This window comes from Diadema antillarum, unplaced genomic scaffold (assembly GCF_040938485.1).
Source record: "Diadema antillarum isolate AM-2024a unplaced genomic scaffold, OU_Dant_1.0 scf00000192, whole genome shotgun sequence".
NCBI lineage: Eukaryota > Metazoa > Echinodermata > Echinoidea > Diadematoida > Diadematidae > Diadema > Diadema antillarum.
The window spans coordinates 347,264-354,470 of record NW_027271081.1 but is presented as its reverse complement, the minus strand read 5'-3'; the positions used below and the strand labels follow the sequence as shown (position 1 = coordinate 354,470).

The 7,207-nt window shown below is 38.6% G+C and overlaps 5 non-coding genes across 5 annotated transcripts; all 5 read right to left on the bottom strand.

Annotated features, from left to right (window-relative positions):
- Positions 1 to 4,040: 4,040 nt before the first annotated feature.
- Trnag-ucc (transfer RNA glycine (anticodon UCC)) lies at positions 4,041 to 4,112 on the bottom strand. The gene has a single exon. It is a non-coding gene; the product is annotated as a tRNA-Gly (tRNA).
- A 325-nt stretch (positions 4,113 to 4,437) lies between these two features.
- On the bottom strand, positions 4,438 to 4,509 carry Trnag-ucc (transfer RNA glycine (anticodon UCC)). The gene has a single exon. It is a non-coding gene; the product is annotated as a tRNA-Gly (tRNA).
- A 325-nt stretch (positions 4,510 to 4,834) lies between these two features.
- Positions 4,835 to 4,906, bottom strand: Trnag-ucc (transfer RNA glycine (anticodon UCC)). Its single transcript has one exon. It is a non-coding gene; the product is annotated as a tRNA-Gly (tRNA).
- A 325-nt stretch (positions 4,907 to 5,231) lies between these two features.
- Positions 5,232 to 5,303, bottom strand: Trnag-ucc (transfer RNA glycine (anticodon UCC)). The gene has a single exon. It is a non-coding gene; the product is annotated as a tRNA-Gly (tRNA).
- A 325-nt stretch (positions 5,304 to 5,628) lies between these two features.
- Trnag-ucc (transfer RNA glycine (anticodon UCC)) lies at positions 5,629 to 5,700 on the bottom strand. The gene has a single exon. It is a non-coding gene; the product is annotated as a tRNA-Gly (tRNA).
- Between the last annotated feature and the right edge of the window lie 1,507 nt (positions 5,701 to 7,207).

The window sequence follows — 7,207 nt, the reverse complement described above, 5'->3', positions numbered from 1 at the left end:
TAGTATGGAAGCACCGAAACAATAGCCCCTACCCCTGGAAAACAATGAAAAAATCGTGGACAAGGATTGTATGCATACACTCTGGCTGAATGTTCGCCTCTTTCGTGCTATCTATTTTGTGTTTACTGACTAAGTCGGGGGGGGGGGGAACACACAAGTTGGAAACACTCTCAAGAATGTATTGATGATACATTCATGATTGATGGTTCATGTAAAAAGGAAAGGGAGTCACGCTCACATCAGGACTGACTAGTATATATATTTTATATCATGAATACATTTCGAAGGGTGGTTTTAAACGATAGCAGTAAGATACTGACTTAATACCAGAAATACATGGTGTTTCAAAATTACATCTAAAAAGAAAGTCTTGCCCTCAAACATATCCCTTTATACATCGTCTTGTTTACATGATTTTTATCAGTAAAGAAAGTGAGATGTATATTCTGTTATTCTTATGGTGTCACCGCAAACCTTTCTCCCTCATTTATTTCACCATGGAAACCTTCAAACAACACTTCTTTTTTTTTTCTTATTGTCGGGAAACGAAAATACGTTGGAATTGAATTGAATTGAATTGAATTGAATTGAATTGAATTGAATTGAATTGAATTGAATTGAACGGAATTGAATTGAATTGAATTGAACTGAATTGAATTGAATTAAACATTGATCCGAGAACTAATTGTACATATCCCGAACTTGCATGACGTGGCAGCAAATGTGCTGATCCGTTTTCAGAATAGGGGGATAGGGTGGAGCAAAACTTTGAGTAAAGATATTAAAGTCATTATTACGATTTTTCATATGAAACAAACACCCAGCTTTAGTGCTTTGAAATAATTCTAAAATGTGAGGCAGGGATAGAAACGACCAATGTAAAAACGTTATTCAGTATAACCAATATCAGGTATTGTTGAATATACAAAATGCGAACAATACTCATGATAAAATTGTTTCTAACATGAACCGTCTACAGTTATGGTTTATTGAGATGAATAGTGATATCTTCTTATATTTCAGGCTTTATTATGAAATATTTATACGACAGGATGTTTTCTTAAACGACTGATCTACATAATAATGCATCAAATGTGATAACTCGAACATTTGCTGAATCACTGCTCCCAGTGGTAAAAATACCTTAAAGCTCCATCCCACAGAAGGGTCTTCTGAGAATACGTATATCAAATACGTGTTTTTAAGCACGCAAAATGCATGTTAGTCATGCAGTTTTAATGACAGAGAGGGGGCCCAGATTGGAGGACTTTACGAAGGGGCGAAGCGACAGAGGGTTAAAGAGATTTTGGGAGATGCCCTTCCGCAGTTAGGACTTTTTGAAAATGAGCATAGCAGATATGTACATTGTGTATAATATGTGACCGTGCATCACAAAACGAACAAAAAGTCGCACCCCTTGATTTTACATGAGGACTCAAAAAAGGTGAAATGGATCAACTGAGTCAATCTTGAGTTTTTCAATAGTCTGGCAGCCGAGGGGGCTAAGTACTTTTTCTCTGATATAATGTTTCTGCAATGATATTCAGGTGGGTGTGGAGCTCTCACCCTTGGGCAATTTTAATCATTCAAAATGGCGTCCAAAATGGCCGCCATGAAGCCTGAAAGCCAGAAAATGGATATCATGATTATCTTATATTATTTGTCACTGAAACAGTAGTAGTTCAATTGGAACACTTTTCTAAAAGACCAGTAATATCAGTATAATGTCTTAAGTTGCCGAGCGGAAACTCGATGCCATGGTAACCATCAAAACCTTGACAAGTTCTGCAAGTATTACAAATATCCTGTACATATGCAATGTATATAATTTCCTTGTTTATTTCATGGAAGTGAAAATGAAGTTGAATCTTGTATCTTGAATCTATCGTTGCATAGCAACCTACACTTAAATTAAATTGCAAATAAATGCCTAAGGATTGAACTGTAGTATAGCAATGGTGTGAAAATGTGACATATCATATTTCAGGTCTTTACTCCACATATGCCTACATGGGTAGCACTTACCGGTACCTACCCCTAAAGCGCCGGAAGGGGGGGGGGGGGCAAAAGGAGTTTTTGCCCCCCGCCATGCCCTCTATAATTATTTAAAGATCAAAATGAACAAGAAGGACACTTTTCTTGTCTAAGATTTTCAATCTTATTACCGAAAATTGAGTACATGAATATAAGAACGACCCAAGTCCATGGAAGATCATTTCGAGTAAACTTAAAAAAACTTCATATCTTTTTTATTTGTCCAATAATATTCTATTTAACTGTGATGGGAAGGCAATATTGTATATACAAATTAGAACATATATCATTATGACAATTAACATTTACATTAATTGTGGAGAGGCCAGTTTGTGTGATGGACTTGGGTCGTTCTTTGATTCATATGGACTTGGGTCGTTCTTTGATTCTGCTATAGAGATGAGAGGAGGACGAGAGAGGGCGCTATAATATGAGTGTAAGAATGACCCAAGTCCTTCATTCTTACATTCATATAAGATTTAACTCATTTATTTCAGGCACTTCCGGGGGTAATTAGGATTTATCATTTAAACACAAGATGAATCCATGCATGCATAAGCTACAATTTCCCATGTCAAACTGAATTTGGCCAAAAATTGGACTTGGGTCGTTCTTATATTCAGGTCTTCAATTATACTACACTCATATAATACATTATTATATCTATACACTAATATTCACTTATGTGTAACTTAAGTGCATAATCATTTACGAATGGTTCATACCTGTTAATCCCTTTCAGGACTGGGAGAGAGTCTTGCACTAATATGCAGCCTTTATGACCATTCGTGCTCTGTGGTAGCGGAGGATGGGAAATTAATATATTCTCCTCCACGTTGTCACGACTTATTGGCATTGTTGACTAAAAAAAGAAAGGGGGCCACCGCATACGTAATAACTCTGCTAAAGGTCCTCATTGTATAATGGGGGTGATTATGCAAACCCGGGAGGAGGTTAACACCCTTTAATATCTGTATATTACCCCATTCGTCCTCCTCCCCCCCCCCTCCCAAAAAAAAGCATTGCTATCTGAGTGCGATGACAGTGATACGTAGACTAAGTCACGTGCATCAAAGTGTAATTACAATACTATCAGGTAGAGACCACTGTCATTTGCTTACAATTCCCACATTTTCAATACTTTCTCAAAAGGTCGAAGAGAAATTGACATGAACTATATTAGGTGGAAAGTAAAGAAGGTATACAGATATGACATATTTTTATTACATTAATTGTAAAATAATTTGAAGAAAACTAAACATAATGGTGATGAAAGGACCAAGGCAATCAATTGTAACTGAAGGTGTTTGAAATCTCCGATATTACTAAAGATGGAGTCCATGTGGTATCATTTTTTTTTGTTAGAATTCAACTTGATGACACCTTGTTAATGAAGAACACAATTCGATGTATTGATAAATCAGGGGCAGAGTTGGTTGCTTTTTATGTTACGATATTAGGTGCCAAGACATATTTTCATGCCTTTGTATACATTCTTTATACAATCACATACATTTTTAATGGAATTGACGTTTGAGGAAGTGGTTACAGAAGACACAATTGTATATTTCTGGCACACAAAATGGCAATGAGCTAAAAAGATATTACATTTTCTACATTTCAAAAACACTTCTTGTCCACTTTGTTCACCAGTGTAGAAGTATCAAAATTGTTTATGACATTGATGAACGTGCAATATCTACATTATTTTTCATACAATTTTCACAAATGACACTTACTACATATTCTACTTCCTTTACAGGAAGGGAGATTCGGAATCGTTTGCCAGAAAAGAACTCGAGAGACGTGACAAAAACAAGGGTTTCATATCACAAAAATCTATGATTTGATTTGTTGTCAAAGGCGTAAATTTACAGTCATTATATATATATATCTATATATATATATAAGAAATGAGAAAGGAAGGAGAAATCGGTGCGTAGCTTTGACATCATTATTCCTCTTACTGTTCCTCCTTTTTGGAAAAGCGCAAGAGTTGAAAAATTGGTCTCCGCCGGGGATCGAACCCGGGTCTTTGGCATGGAACGCCAACGCCTTAACCGCTCGGCCACGGAGACGTCATAGCGATTCAGGCAGACCCAAGCTCGAATACCCGACGGACCAACCTTTCAACTCTTTATGCGCACGTTCCTTTTTGGGGCAGAGAGTTATGAATAACAACCAGCCGCGTGCCTCAGCTGGATCTGCAATGAGATTCACGTGGCGGTGAATTGGGATAATGTTTTTGCGAAAGAAGTCACCGCTACAACAGCTTTTTGGCTTCTCCTGAATAATTTGCATATGTAAGATATGAGAAAGGAAGGAGAAATCGGTGCGTAGCTTTGACATCATTATTCCTCTTACTGTTCCTCCTTTTTGGAAAAGCGCAAGAGTTGAAAAATTGGTCTCCGCCGGGGATCGAACCCGGGTCTTTGGCATGGAACGCCAACGCCTTAACCGCTCGGCCACGGAGACGTCATAGCGATTCAGGCAGACCCAAGCTCGAATACCCGACGGACCAACCTTTCAACTCTTTATGCGCACGTTCCTTTTTGGGGCAGAGAGTTATGAATAACAACCAGCCGCGTGCCTCAGCTGGATCTGCAATGAGATTCACGTGGCGGTGAATTGGGATAATGTTTTTGCGAAAGAAGTCACCGCTACAACAGCTTTTTGGCTTCTCCTGAATAATTTGCATATGTAAGATATGAGAAAGGAAGGAGAAATCGGTGCGTAGCTTTGACATCATTATTCCTCTTACTGTTCCTCCTTTTTGGAAAAGCGCAAGAGTTGAAAAATTGGTCTCCGCCGGGGATCGAACCCGGGTCTTTGGCATGGAACGCCAACGCCTTAACCGCTCGGCCACGGAGACGTCATAGCGATTCAGGCAGACCCAAGCTCGAATACCCGACGGACCAACCTTTCAACTCTTTATGCGCACGTTCCTTTTTGGGGCAGAGAGTTATGAATAACAACCAGCCGCGTGCCTCAGCTGGATCTGCAATGAGATTCACGTGGCGGTGAATTGGGATAATGTTTTTGCGAAAGAAGTCACCGCTACAACAGCTTTTTGGCTTCTCCTGAATAATTTGCATATGTAAGATATGAGAAAGGAAGGAGAAATCGGTGCGTAGCTTTGACATCATTATTCCTCTTACTGTTCCTCCTTTTTGGAAAAGCGCAAGAGTTGAAAAATTGGTCTCCGCCGGGGATCGAACCCGGGTCTTTGGCATGGAACGCCAACGCCTTAACCGCTCGGCCACGGAGACGTCATAGCGATTCAGGCAGACCCAAGCTCGAATACCCGACGGACCAACCTTTCAACTCTTTATGCGCACGTTCCTTTTTGGGGCAGAGAGTTATGAATAACAACCAGCCGCGTGCCTCAGCTGGATCTGCAATGAGATTCACGTGGCGGTGAATTGGGATAATGTTTTTGCGAAAGAAGTCACCGCTACAACAGCTTTTTGGCTTCTCCTGAATAATTTGCATATGTAAGATATGAGAAAGGAAGGAGAAATCGGTGCGTAGCTTTGACATCATTATTCCTCTTACTGTTCCTCCTTTTTGGAAAAGCGCAAGAGTTGAAAAATTGGTCTCCGCCGGGGATCGAACCCGGGTCTTTGGCATGGAACGCCAACGCCTTAACCGCTCGGCCACGGAGACGTCATAGCGATTCAGGCAGACCCAAGCTCGAATACCCGACGGACCAACCTTTCAACTCTTTATGCGCACGTTCCTTTTTGGGGCAGAGAGTTATGAATAACAACCAGCCGCGTGCCTCAGCTGGATCTGCAATGAGATTCACGTGGCGGTGAATTGGGATAATGTTTTTGCGAAAGAAGTCACCGCTACAACAGCTTTTTGGCTTCTCCTGAATAATTTGCATATGTAAGATATGAGAAATATGAGAAATATATATATATATATATATATATATATATATATATATCTATATATATATATATATATATATATATATATATATATATATATATATATATAATCCTTCCTCAATATATTCACACAATAAAACTAACCAATTCAGACCATTCGATGTTATATTTCACTTGGTGAATTTCGCTAAATAATGCTTATTTATTCTAGCTTTAAAAGAAAACAGTGATTTTTACTTTTTCAGGGAGTCGGGTAAGACTTTCTATGTATCTGGTCCGTAATGTCTCACTGACCTGTGAGCTGTTAAGGGATTTCTGATTACGTAAAGTGGAAATCTGTTGAGTGTCGTGTAGGGTACGAGTGAATGTTGGTATTACAACATAGGAAAAGTTCTGAAGGGAATACAGCATCAAGTTCGTGGTGTATTTGACATGTATACAGAATTTTGAAATGAATGTTGGTCATCAATTTTAAATGCACTTGCCTGCATGTGTATATAAAAGAGAGTTGTAGGTGTTACATGTGCAGTGTGTATTCTGATTGCCTTCCTGCGTCATAACATTTCTTCGTCGTATTACAACTGCCGCAAACGACATTACAATAGGTCACGATAGAAATCAATTAAATATATTTCAAAGCATGCAGAAAGGCTTAGATAACAATAGATATCGCAAATGATTTAATGCCGATCTGCCTGGATATTACAGCTATTAAATTCCTCATAATCATGCCAAGTCAATATCTATCATTCAAAATACCCCCCAAATATATATATATATATATATATATATATCTTGGAATTTTCCACGTGTTGGACTTCGAATGTTGTAATTATTAGAAGAAAGAGTCTCAAGTACGCCATGGATCCAACGATTACAAAAAAAAAATGTAATCGTTGGAACCATAGCGTACTTGAGACTCTTTCTTTTATATATATATATATATATATATATATATATATATATAAACACAGTAGAATCAGTTTCGAGCCCGCTCATCGTGTTTTTGCTTGACCCATGCCTCTCCATAACTTGCATTGATTTTTATATTCATCATTGCGTAATCATAATCATATATGCATTCGATATATAAAAAATGGTAATCCAGCTTTGGAGGGGTATACCATTTCATGATTGTCAGCTTTGGAGAGCACAATTTTAGTTGTGGGGAAAGAAGAAAGTGGAGTCCACAACTGCCGCCATATCGAAGACACTGGCGTTCGATGCACAACGAATTGATTTTCAGGTGTGGCTTTGCTTTGATGATTAAGAGTCCT